Source organism: Muntiacus reevesi, chromosome 19, assembly GCF_963930625.1.
Source record: "Muntiacus reevesi chromosome 19, mMunRee1.1, whole genome shotgun sequence".
In the NCBI taxonomy this organism is placed as follows: domain Eukaryota; kingdom Metazoa; phylum Chordata; class Mammalia; order Artiodactyla; family Cervidae; genus Muntiacus; species Muntiacus reevesi.
Window position 1 is genome coordinate 20622472 of NC_089267.1, and position 13710 is coordinate 20636181.

At 39.4% G+C, this 13710-nt stretch overlaps 1 long non-coding RNA gene across 1 annotated transcript in view; it reads left to right on the forward strand.

The window, feature by feature from the left end:
* The first annotated feature begins 3670 nt into the window (after positions 1-3670).
* The window catches only part of LOC136150881 (uncharacterized), a 32492-nt gene continuing 22452 nt past the window's right edge, over positions 3671-13710 (forward strand). Inside the window, exons 1-4 of the long non-coding RNA XR_010659951.1 lie at positions 3671-3722; positions 3799-3957; positions 4622-4747; positions 5325-5388. This is a non-coding gene — a long non-coding RNA (uncharacterized lncRNA). The remainder of the gene's footprint in view (positions 3723-3798; positions 3958-4621; positions 4748-5324; positions 5389-13710) is intronic.

Here is a 13710-nt window from a genome sequence, read left to right on the forward strand (position 1 = left end):
GAGGATATTGATTATGACGTGACTCAGCCTTCACTATGTAGAGTCCTTGAGTGAGTCTCTTCATCTTAGTATGAAACAAAGCTTTGCTTCTGCTGAAGAACTATTTTGCTTCCTCCTAGAAGAACCATCAATTGGTTATATTCACCCTTTTGGACCAAGGGTTAAACTCAAAGCCCTATCCTTGCGATTCTGTTACCTGTAAGAGTGGCTTATTTGTATTTTCCTTACCCTTGGCCCTGGGTTTCTGTTTCTATTTTTATTTTATCATTTACTTTTACCTCTTACTGGTGTAAATTCAATGATGTAAAATCATTTGTAAATTGAGGTGGGGCATAAATAAGTAAATCAAGTTGGTTACATAGCAAAATAAACTATTTATGACCATTTATAAAATGTATAATCCTTCTATTTTCCCAAGCTATCAAATCTTATGCAAGATCTCCTTTTCCCACATCACCTTTGAGTTCTATCCACCAAACTGCAGACCAGGATGTCCTCAAAGTTTCTCAAATAAACTGGACAAAAGTTTTAAGTAGACATGCCAAAGGAAAACTTGAATACAACAGATGCAAATATCAAGTGTAAGGAAATGTTTCCCAGTAGCTAGAACCGTCCAAAGATGGGAAGGAGCTGCCCCAAACCCAAGAGTTGGTCATGTCATGGGACCCTAGATAGCTTTCTGATGGTGTCAAGGGAGACAGTCATGTGTTCACTTTCCCTCACCAGCAACACGGCCCAGTGTCCTTGCCTCTGACCATCTCAGTGTCAGAAAATGTCACTGGATGATACTGCAAATGCCCAAAGTGGAGGACTTGATGCCTAAGCCTCTCTCACGCCTTCCGAACCCCCACATTAAGGGTAAGCACCAGTCTCATGGCTGGTAGCTCTGTCCATCTCAGCTACCATGGAGGAAGATCAGCAACAGCCTTAGTCTCTCAGGTAATAGTTTCTTGTTTGGTCTTCACTCATTACATAGAAGTCTGCAAAGGACTGATCAGCAGGCTTATATGTAAAAAAAAATATCTTAGGAAGCTACAGAGAAAGTATGGGCAACATTAAGATTGGCACATGGTTCTCTTTGAGATTCAGCGTCCGATTCAGCTGCAGATCAGAGATCTAATCCCAGTTCCAGCTATTTTGCAAGCAAGTCATGGTAATCATCTAAGAATTGTGACCACTGGAACAATTTATGATCTTTTATCTTCATAAATTTCTGAATCATACACAGTACCCATTTTTTCTATTAGTTTGGGGATTATACTTAGTTAAACAGACATGGTTACTCAGCATCCCAGACCAGAATCTCTTCTGAGGTTTTGAATGAATTGGGAAACACTCAAGGAAGAAATTTCAGAAGACTTGAATCATTTAAAGAAGCATGCAGAGCAATGCCATAAATGGTCATAGAACAGAATGCAACTAGACCACCAGGGACTTAAATTCTCCAAGGGTGGAAACTGTGGTGATTCATTCAGACCAAAAGGGGTTCCAGAGTCTGATGTCCATAATACCCACTCAGAACTTGAACAGCAACCCTGTCCTTGGGGAGGAGGATGGGGTAGCCAAGGGTGGAAGAGAGATGAGCTCTGAGATTGGGAACAGAGGGAAATTGAGGACTGGACGACTCATAAACTGACCACCAAACCCAGAAACATCTGGACCTGTGATCAGACTGTATCAGAAAACTACCATTTGTAAAACTTCATCCTTTTCTATGATTTTGCTATTTTTCATTTTTCCTTAGTTCTATGTAGAAATGTCATGATAATAAATATCATATGATAGCACTTATACATGGGATCTAAAAAAATGATACAAATGAACTTATTTACAAAACAGAAACAAACTCACAGACATTGAAAATAAACTTATGATTACCAAAGGGGAAAGAAGATGTGAGATAAATTTGGAATTTGGGATTAATGGATACACATTACTATATATAAAATAGACAAACAACAAGGACCTACTGCATAGCACAGGTGACTATATTCAACATCTTATAATAACCTATAATGGAAAAGAATCTGAAAGGAATATATATGTAAAACTGAACCAACTTTCTATACACCTAAAACATTGTAAATCAACTATACTTCAATAAAAAATAAAAATTAAGAAAGTCATGATAAACTCAAAAATTATAGATGTTATTTAAATGATAAATTAGAAAGTGACTTTCTATTTTACAAAAGGATTCTTGGCTTCACAAAAGAAAAAGTCATAGCATTTTTAAAATGACTACATCCCTTTTTACACCTAAAGTATGATATCATTTTGTATTAATCAAGCTCCCAAGAGGAAACACCACATTCAAATAATGTGTGTAATTTATTATGCAAAATCTCTGTAGCTCTCATTAGTTAGTTCTTCATTAACCATGGTCTTCACCTCAGATGCTGGGGGGAGATTCAGGAAGAAAGCTATTCCTTTCTGGAAACAGTTCAAAGTTTAACAAAGCTTAATGTTTTGTTAGAAAAAGAAGACACGCCTATGAAGCAGCCTCAATCACTAACCCAAAATTTGTTCTAAATTTTGGGGTGCATTCTACAAAATATTTAGGTGACTACGGGAGCAATGACAGCTGAAATGGTCCAGGGAGACCCCATGGGAAAAGTAGGGAGTGTAAAAGTAGGACTGAACAATTTCTCCAGATGGAAAGAAGAAATGGAAAGTATGCAAACTGGGAACAGGTATAGAAAGAAGGGAGTCTGCAGACAGAAAAAGCAATTTGCAGAATGCATGGCACACCTCAACACTTAATGCCTCTCCTTAAATGAGGAGGCTATTTTAGATCTTATCCATATTTTATATCGAAATAAAGGGAAGCATTTTGAGGTGACAATCCCTTCCACTATTGCTCACTCTCATGTACCTCCCTCCAACGGTTCTGAGGAGGGATGAAGATAGAAATTTAGAAAGAAGTTAACTGATAGTTACTGGTGGTAAAAGGATAAGACTTCACCTTTTGACTACACAGAGGCAGAAAGCATCCTCTCTTTTCACCAGTTACATTGCTGTTTTCCTTTTTTTTTTTTTTTTCTCCCACTGGCAACCAAATCGACTCTGACAACAGTTCACAAAGATTAACTTTAGAGGTTTTAAATTTGATTGTGTGTGGGTTGAAGAGACACTGTGTTTGAAGGTCCATAAAATTGTTTTTCCATTACCTATGACATCCATTTAATACTGATTACAATTTAATATCAGGGAATTTTTAAAAATCACAGCATCAAAGCCGCGTCATTAAAAAACCCTCTGAAACTTCCATGCCCTGGGTGCTCTCAGTAAAAATGTTAAGAGAACATTGTGACCTGGAAATCAGGAATACACAAGCCAAACCAAACAAGCTAACAGAGATAGGGTGATAATGTAACTTGGGCGCTGTCTTTCCTTTACCTTTCCTTGCCTCACTCATGCACCTATTTTTTTTAAAGTGGTTTTGCCATTGCCAGTAAATGGAAAGATGACCTCAAAATCATTTTGTGGTATTCCCAATGATGGACCTTTCTGAAAGGGAGTAGGTGGGAACACCGCAAAATGCTTAAAGGAGCATCTAATTCTAAAGGCATTTAGTCCTCCCTGAACCAGAAGTTCCCCTGACTCATGAGGGTAAAGATCAAACCTCTATCTTCCTTTCCAGAACAGACGTAGTCACCCAGCAGACTGGCTGGAACTAAATAGCCGGAGAGGGCAGACATTTTGATATTTTATGTACCGAGGTAAGACCTTGGATATTGATGAATTCTTGTGCTTTGTTTTCTATCCTGAAATCGCTATTGTTTTTGATTCCTGTAGTTCTCAACCTGGCTGCACAAAAGAATCACCTGGAAAGCTTTTTGAAAAATGCTGACTCCCGCACCCCACCCCAGACCAGTTAGATTGGGATCTCTGAGGGAGGAGCTCAGACACTCTTGGGGCACAAGTTCTCCAAGTGATTCCAAAGTTAAATCAGAGGTCAGTACTAGTGTCATTGGAGGCACGCACTTGACTTAAATGAGAATCACTTGGTCGGGGTTGGAGGGTGAAAATGAAAGTGTCCTTGTTTTATAGTTGGAGCAGAGAGCGAGCTGGAGTGTTGGGGGGAAGGATACCTGAGGTTGTGATTGGTCCCAGCAGAAAGGTAGAGACTCAGGCTAGTTATAATCCTTGGACATCCGTACAATTTGAGGGGGTCACGCCTTGCTGTTCTTTTTAATATGTACTAGTTAGTACTCTATTCTCGGGCTTCCCTAGGGGCTCATTGTAAAGAATCCTCCTGCCAATACCGAGACACGGGTTTGATCCCTAGGTCAGGAAGATCCCCTGGAGAAGGAAACAGCTTCCGGTATCCTTGCCTGGGAAATCCCATGGACAGAGGAAGGAGCCTGGCGGGCTCACAGAAGAGTCAGGCACAATTCAGCGATTAAACAGCAACATTCTACACTCACTAAGAGGTTTCCCACCTACCATGTTTGCCTAATGAGCTGTTTGTTATCAGTATGACCTCAGAATGCTTATTCAATAGGTTATAATCCACTGGTGCTTAAATCGTCCCAAATTTAGTTCAGACTGGCTCTGGTGTCTTGGGTTCATGACTGGATCACTTTATTCTGATTTTCTTACTTTCGGTCACCACAAGGTATTCCAGATTGATCTTGAACCCTCTATGTCCCAAACCTGGACTCAGCCATTCAGCCATTTCTCCAAACGGCCAAGATTCCTTCTGGTGGATAATGATGTTTAGAAACCAGGACCTGTAATTAAGGTTTGTTCACTGCAACTGTGGTGTCATCACTTCTAAGGATAGACAGACAGACACACATTCGGATAGGCCACTCACGATGGCTGTTCTCTTGCTCTCTCCATCCCCTGCTCAACCAGACCCAGCTCCAACCACGTGACTGTCCAGTGCTCTTAATTATAGGGCTTCCTCAGTAACCGCCTACAGTGCTATCCCCCAGCCCAGCCGCTGGTTCCCCTGGTAACTGGTGAGCCAATCAGATGCCAGCTTCCCCTATAAATGGTAGTCCCCTTCCTCCATTAGTAGGAGGACGTTCTGCCTGCCTTTGACCACTGCACATAGTGGCCTATCGCTCCAGGACCTTTGCCTTTGACATACAACATGCCCTGTTCAGTAAATCATGGGTGTCTCTCACTGACTCCAAGTTCTTTCTTCGGTCTCAGGGCTGGGCAATTACAAGGCTTGCTAGCGACCTTGTGGGGGTGCAGTCCAACATATGTATATACCAGGAGTTTATATAAATTTCCTTAATTCTAATCCAACCTCACAGCTACTCCTATCTTGCCTCACCTTCCATATTTGTATCTCCCTTATTTCACAGAGAGATCTTGACTCCCAATAACCTCAATATGTTTGCTCATGTTCTCAGCCTACAAGACAATCATGTGAGTCTCAAAATTGCCATATTCATAACATACTTTTAAAAATAGTCTTTAAAAGATAAAGATTTATTCGCAATTCTTTTTTTCCCCTTAAGACAGGATAGTGGGTTCATTGTGATCGTTATTTATTTGAAATGCAGGTGGGATCACTTGTTCATGTTTACATTCATTGTTAGGATATTTTTCTTCCATGCTTATTGATTTAAGTTTATTTGTTGAATACACAATATATTAGCATGAGTCTAAAAGTGAAAACTGTCAGAATTTCCCTCCCTCTTGTATACCTTTTACTCCTTTCCCTTTGAAGGTAAGAATCCCATTTGTTTCTAGTTATACTCCCTGTGTTCTCTTTTGCAAAAGCAAATACATTTATTTCTTTAACTTTTTATCTTATATTGGGGTAGAGCCAATTAACAAAGTTGTGATAGTTGCAGGTGAAGAGCAAAGGGACTCAACCATACATAAAAGCAAATATATGTGTTTTTATTTCTCCTTTTTTTTAACTAAAAAGTAGCATACTGTATGTACAAGTTGGATGTACAACTGAAGCAAAGTTGGATATAATTTTTATCTTTGTTCTTCTGTATATAAGATCTTTTTCACCTAGCTTCTTTGGAGTTATAATTTTCTCTATCTTTGACTTTCTGTAATTTGAAAATCATATGCCTAGATGTAATCTTTGTGGTGTTTATCATGTTAGGTGTTCTCTAAACTTCTTAGATCTATGGTTTGATGTCTGACATTAACTTAAGGAATTTTCAGTCATTTGTTTAAAATAGTCTGTTTTTTCTTCTTCTAGTATTCCCATTACACATGTTACATATTTTGTAATTCTCCCACAGTTCTCAGATATTCTGTTTTCTCCTAGTCTTTATTCCCTTTTTCAATTGTTGTGGATTAATCATATATCCTCAAGTTCAGAGATTCTTTCCTCAGCCATGTCCAATGTACTATTAAGCCCATCAAAGGCATTCTTCATTTCTGTTACAGTGGGGTTTTTTTCTAGCCTTTATTTTTGGCTCTTTCTTAGGATTTCCATCTCTCTGCTTCCAGAGTCCATCTGTTCTTGCATGCTATCCCCTTTATCCATTGGAGACCTTAGCATATTAAATTGTGATTTAATTTAATTTAGAATTTTAAAGTTTTAAATTCCTGATCTTGCCACATCTCTGCTATGTCTAGTGCCAACACTTGCTCTGTCTCTTCAAATTGTGTTTGGATTTCGATGTGCCTTGTACTTGTTTGACAGCCGACAGTCTGTACCAGGTAAAAGAAACTGCTGTGAATAAACCTTTAGTAAAGTGATGATAGGGCTTCCCAGGTGGCTCAGTGACAGAGAATCTGCCTGCCAATTCATGAGATGTGGGTTTGATCCCCGGTTGGGAAGATCCCCTGGAGAAGAAAATGACAACCCACTTCAATATACTTTCCTGGGAAATCTCGTGGTCAGAGAGCCTGGCAGGCTATAGTCCATGGGGGTCACAAAAGTCAGACATGACTTGGTAGTTCAGTTCAGTTCAGTTGCTCAGTGGTGTCCGACTCTGCGACCCCATGGACTGCAGCACACCAGGCCTCCCTGTCCATCACCCACTCCCGGGGCTTACTCAAACTCATGTCCATTGGATCAGTGATGACATCCAACCATCTCATCCTCTGTCGTCCCCTTCTCCTCCCGCCTTCAATCTTTCCCAGCATCAGGGTCTTTTCCAACGAGTCAGTTCTCTGCGTCAGGTGGCCAAAGTATTGGAGTTTCGTCTTCAACATCAGTCCTTCCAATGAACACCCAGGACTGATCTCCTTTAGGATGGACTGGTCGGATCTCCTTGCAGTCCAAGGGACTCTCAAGAGTCTTCTCCAACACCACAGTTCAAAAGCATCAATTCTTCTGCACTCAGCTTTCTTTATAGGTCAACTCTCACATCCATATGTGACTCCTAGAAAAACCATAGCTTTGACTAGGTGGACCTTTGTGGGCAAAGTAATGTCTCTGCTTTTAATATGCTGTCTAGGTTGGTCATAGCTTTTCTTCCAAGGAGTAAGTGTCTTTTAATTTCATGGCTGCAGTCACCATCTGCAGTGATTATGGAGCCCCAGATAATTAAGCCTCTCACTCTTTCCATTGTTTCCCCATGACTTAGTAACTAAACAACAGCAACAAAGTGATGATAAGATGTAGCGAAGAGAAGAGTTCTACAGTCCTATGGTTAGATCTCAGTCTTACAGTGAGCCTGTGCCTCTGGATTGTGAATTTGAAGAATTTCTCAGCTTCCCTCCTGATTAGGTAGGGTATAATGGATAGAACTACTGGAGTTGGACATTTCCCTTCTCCCTCCCCACCCCAGGTCAGTTAGGCTCTGATAACTCTGAGAAATTAGATTCTGGCTAATTGGTATCACCTGAAAGCAGAACCTTACATGGAACAACTGACTGGTTCAAAATTGGGAAAGGAGTACGTCAAGGCTATATACTGTCACCCTGCTTAATTAACTTATATGAAGAGTTCATCATTGAAAATGCCAGGCTGGATGAATCACAAGTTGGAATCAAGATTGCCAGGAGAAATATCAAACAACTTCAGATATGCAGATGATACCAGTCTAATGATGGTAAGTAAAGAGAAACTGAAGAACCTCTGGATGAGGGTTAAAAGAGGAGAGAAAAAGCTGGCTTAACACTCAGTGTTCAAAAAACTAAGATCATGGCATCTGGTCCCATCACTTCATGGCAAATAGAAGGGGAAAAGTGGAAGCAGTGACAGATTTTATTTTCTTTGGCTCCAAAATCACTGCAGAAGGTGACTGCCATCATGAAATTCAAAGACGCTTGCTCCTTAGAAGGAAATCTTTGACAAACCTAGACAGCATTTAAAAAAAACAGAGACATCACTTTGTCAACAAAGGTTTGTATAGTCAAAGCTGTAGTTTTCCCAGTAGTCATGTACAGATATGAGCTGGACCATAAAGAAGGCTGAATGTCAAAGAATTGATGCTTTCAAATTGTGGTGCTGGAGAAGACTCTTGAGAGCCCCTTGAACAGCAAGGAGCTCAAACCAGTCAATCCTAAAGGAAATCAGTCCTGAATATTCATCAGAAGGTGTGATGCTGAAGCTGAAGCTCTAATACTTTGACCACCTGTTGCAAAGTGCTGACTCATTGGAAAAGACCCTGATGCTGGGAAAGATTGAGGACAAGAGGAGAAGGGGGTGGCAGAGAATGAGATGGTTAGATAGCTATCACTGACTCAATAAGTGTGAATTTGAGTAAACTCTGGGAAACAGTGATGAACAGGGGAGCCTGGCATGCTGCAGTCCATAGAAACTGAATAACAACAAGAGCAGGCTATAAGAGCAAAGTGCTCTGGTATATTTTTAAATATATTTTCTCTTACCCTGCAGGAGGTTCAAGGGGATTTTTTCTCTAATATTTACTGTGGGAACCTGGTCAAGCTCCTGGGGGTGAATCTCACAGTATTATGGGAGTCCCCCATGACTGGATCTCCCTGAGTTTTAACTCTGACTTATCACACTGAGCCTCCAGCAATTCATCAATTATAGGTCAGGTTTTCTACCTCAGCAATGACTCCCTCATTGGTTTTCACACATGACTGTCTGCATGGCGAAAGCTGTGATGCCTGTATTTACCTCTCTTTCCAAGTTTGGTGGCAGTAGTTTGTCCTGTGTCCTCACGTCTCTTAGGGATCCAGATAGAATTGTTGGCCTTTCAATCTATTCAGGTATAAACCTGAATAAGTTATAAAACTTATTAAGATGGAATGGTGATTCCATGCTCCTTGCATGCAGAACATGAAATCAGGAGTCTATCGGCACTTTATTTTTTAATGTGACAATGTATCTTGAAATATGTATAATATATATTAGAAAACTTATGAATTTTTGCCTAACTAAAAAATTTATGACACTTTTATTTACTTATTTGACTTAGTATGAATAGAATGCTAGATTTCTAATCAAAAAATAGATATGCAACAAGCAACAAAGGTTTACTGTATAGCACAGGGAACTATAGTCAATATCTTGTAATAACCTATAATGGAAAATAATTTTAAAAGTAACATATATGTGTATGTATAACTGAGTCACCTTGTTATGCACATGAAAAATTGTAACTACAATAAGATATATATGTATTAAAAATACATATACATATATATATATATATATATATATATAGGAAATCACTCTATATTATAGAGATCTTTCATTTTTCAAAACTGCACAGTATTCAATTATTTTTATGCACCATAGTTTGTTTAGCCTGTTTCCTACATTTGGGCATTTAGGTCATTTCCAATATTTTCCTCCTTTACTCAACCATACTGACACCCTGATATTGGACGACCAGTCGTAAGAATGGTGAGAAAATAGACATAAATCTTTCTTCTTCATAAGCCACCCAGTCTGTGGCACTTTGTTATAGCAGCCTAAACAGATGAAGAGAGATACATTGCTAGAAATGAAAGTGCTAGATACATTGCTAGAAGTGGAAAGTGCTAGCTTAAAGGGTACATGCATATATCCTTTTGCTAGATATTGCCAAATTCCTCACCATAACAATGTATAATTGACTGATTTCCTTCATACTTTCTGTCAGAGTACAATATTAAGATTTTAAAGTGTTGCCAGTCTGATAAATGATAGAGCTCAGTGGAGTTTTAATTTGCATTTCTTATTGTGAATGGTTAAACATCCCATCTTATGAATTGTCACATTTTTTGCCCATATTTTCATAGAATTTTGGTTTTCTTTTCCTTTTATTTGAGATTTACATATAGTTAAATGCACAGATGTTGGTGCATACCTCAAAGAGTTTTCACAAATATGGTGGTGGTTTACTTGCTAAGTTGTGTCCAACTCTTACAATCCCATGGAATGTACCCCACCAGGCTCCTCTGTCCATGGGATTTCCCAGGCAAGGATACTGCAGAGGGTTGCCATTTCCTTCTCCAAGGGGTCTTCCTGATCCAGGATCAAACCTGTGTCCCTAGTATGGCAGATGGATTCTTTACCACTGAGCCATCTGTATTATCACAACCTCAGTCAAGACATGGAGAAACATTTCTATCAGAAAATGCTCCTTTCCAATGAGTCCCCTCATTGCATCAGCATCCAATTTTGACTTAAGTCATATGGTACAGTCACATCAAAAAGAATAGAATACCTAGGAATAAACCCTCCCTTAGGAGGCAAAAGACCTGTACTCCAAAAGCTATAAAATTATGATGAAAGAAAGTGAAGGCAACACAAACAGATGGAAGGATATACAATGTTCTTGAATACTGTCAAAATTACTATAATACACAAGGCAATCTACAGACTCAATGCAATCCTTATCAAAATGCCAATGGCATTATTCACAGAGCTAGAACAAATAATTTTAAAATCTATTTGGAAACATAAAAGATCTCAAATAGCTGAAACAATCTTGAGAAAAACGAGAACTGGAGGAATCAGGATCCCTGACTTTAGACTATACTACAAAGCTACAGTAATCAAACCAGTGTGCTACTGGCACAAAAACAGGCCTATGGATCAATGGAACAGGATAAAAAGCCCATAAATAAGCACATGAACTTGTGGTCAGTTAATCTATAACAAAGGAGATAAGAATATACAATGGAAAAATGAAAGTCTCTTCAAAAAGTGGAGCTGGGAAAACTGCACAGTTACATGTAAAAGAATGAAATTGGAACATTATCTAATTTCATATACAAGAATTCAAAATGCATTAAACCGAAATGTAAGGCCAGACACTATGAAACTCCTAAAGGAAGACATAGGTAGAACACTTCTTTGACATAAATCATGGCAGTATTTTTTTTGGATCTGTCTCCTAAAGTAAGAGACAAAAGCTAAAATAAGCAAATGAGATCTAATTAAAAGTAAACAAATGGGACCTAAGCTTTGCACAGCAAAGGAAACTATAAATAAAACTAAAAAAAAAAACTACTGAATGGGAGAAAATATTGGAAAATAACTAACAAGGATTAATATCCAACATATATAAGCAACTTGTACTAGTGAGTATAAAAAAAAAACCTAACAACCTGATCTAAAAATGGGCAGAAGAACTGAATAGACACATTTCCAAAGAGGAAATACATATGGCCAAAAGGCACATGAAAAGATGTTCAACATGACTAGTCAAGGAAGTTCAAATCAAAACCACAATGAGACATCACACCTGTCAGAATGACTACCATCAAAAAGAATACAAATGTTGGCAAGAATGTAGAGACAAGAGCGCCTTTGTACACTGTTGGTGGGAATGTAAATTTGTGTAGCCATTGTGGAGAACACCATGGAGGGTTCTCAAAAAACTAAAAATAGAACTACCATACAAGCCAGTAATTCCACTCCTGGGTATATCAGTTCAGTTCAGTCACTCAGTCGTGTCCGACTCTGCAACGCCATGAACCGCAGCATGCCAGGCCTCCCTGTCCATCACCAACTCCCAGAGTTTACTCAAACTCATGTCCATTGAGTTGGTGATGCCGTCAAACCATCTCATCCTCTGTTGTCCCCTTCTCCTCCTGCCCTCAATCTTTCCCAGCATTAGGGTCTTTTCAAATGAGTTAGCTCTTCGCATCAGGTGGCCAAAGTATTGGAGTTTCGGCTTCAACATCAGTCCTTCCAATGAACACCCAGGACTGATCTCCTTTAGGATGGACTGGTTGGATCTCCTTGCAATCCAACGGACTCTCAAGAGTCTTCTCCAACACCAGAGTTCAAAAGTATCAATTCTTCAGTGCTCAGCTTTGTTTATAGTCCAACTCTCACATCCATATATGACCACTGGAAAAACCATAGCCTTGACTAGATGGACCTTTGCTGACAAAGTAATGTCTCTGCTTTTTAATATGCTATCTAGGTTGGTCATTACTTTCCTTCCAGGGAGTAAGCATCTTTTAATTTCATGGCTGCAGTCACCATCTGCAGTGATTTTGGAGCCCCCCAAAATAAAGTCTGACACTGTTTCCACTGTCTCCCCATCTATTTGCCATGAAGTGATGGGACCAGATGCCATCATCTTAGTTTTCTGAATGTTACGCTTTAAGCCAACTTTTTCACTCTCCTCTTTCACTTTCATCAAGAGGCTCTTTAGTTCTTCTTCACTTTCTGCCATAAGGGTGGTGTCATCTGCATATCTGATGTTATTGATATTTCTCCCAGCAATCTTGATTCTAGCTTGTGCTTCTTCCAGCCCAGCGTTTCTCATGATGTACTCTGCATATAAGTTAAATAAGCAGGGTGACAATATACAGCCTTGATGTACTCCTTTTCCTATTTGGAACCAGTCTGTTGTTCCATGTCCAGTTTTAACTGTTGCTTCCTGACCTGCATACAGGTTTCTCAAGAAGCAGCTCAGGTGGTCTGATATTCCCATCTCTTCCAGAATTTTCCACAGTTTATTGTGATCCACACAGTCAAAGGCTTTGGCATAGTCAATAAAGCAGAAATAGATGTTTTTCTGGAACTCTCTTGATTTTTTGATGATCCAGCGGATGTTGGCCATTTTATCTCTGGTTCCTCTGCCTTTTCTAAAACCAGCTTGCACATCTGGAAGTTCACGGTTCACATATTGCTGAAGCCTGGCTTGGGGGATTCTAAGCATTACTTTACTAGCATGTGAGATGAATGCAATTGTGCGGTAGTTTGAACATTCTTTGGCATTGCCTTTCTTTGGGATTAAAATGAAAACTGACCTTTCCCAGTCCTGTGGCCACTGCTGAGTTTTCCAAATTTGCTGGCATATTGAGTGCAGCACTTTCACAGCATCATCTTCAGGATTTGAAATAGCTCAACTGGAATTCCATCACCTCCACTAGCTTTGTTCGTAGTGATGCTTCCTAAGGCCCACTTGACTTCACATTCCAGGATGTCTGGCTCTAGGTAAGTGATCACACTATTGTGATTATCTGGTCGTGAAGATCTTTTTTTGTACAGTTCTTCTGTGTATTCTTGCCACCTCTTCTTAATATCTTCTGCTTCTGTTAGGTCCCTACCATTTTCTTTCTTTTATTGAGCCCATCTTTGCATGAAATGTTCTCTTGGTATCTCTAATTTTCATGAAGAGATTTCTAGTCTTTCCCATTCTATTGTTTTCCTCTATTTCTTTGCATTGATTGCTGAGGAAGGCTTTCTTATCTCTCCTTGCTATTCTTTGGAACTCTGCATTCAAATGGGAATATCATTCCATTTCTCCTTTGCTTTTTGCTTCCCTTATTTTCACAGTTACTTGTAAGGCCTCCTCGAACAGCCATTTTGCTTTTTTACATTTCTTTTTCTTGGGGATGGTCTTGATTCCT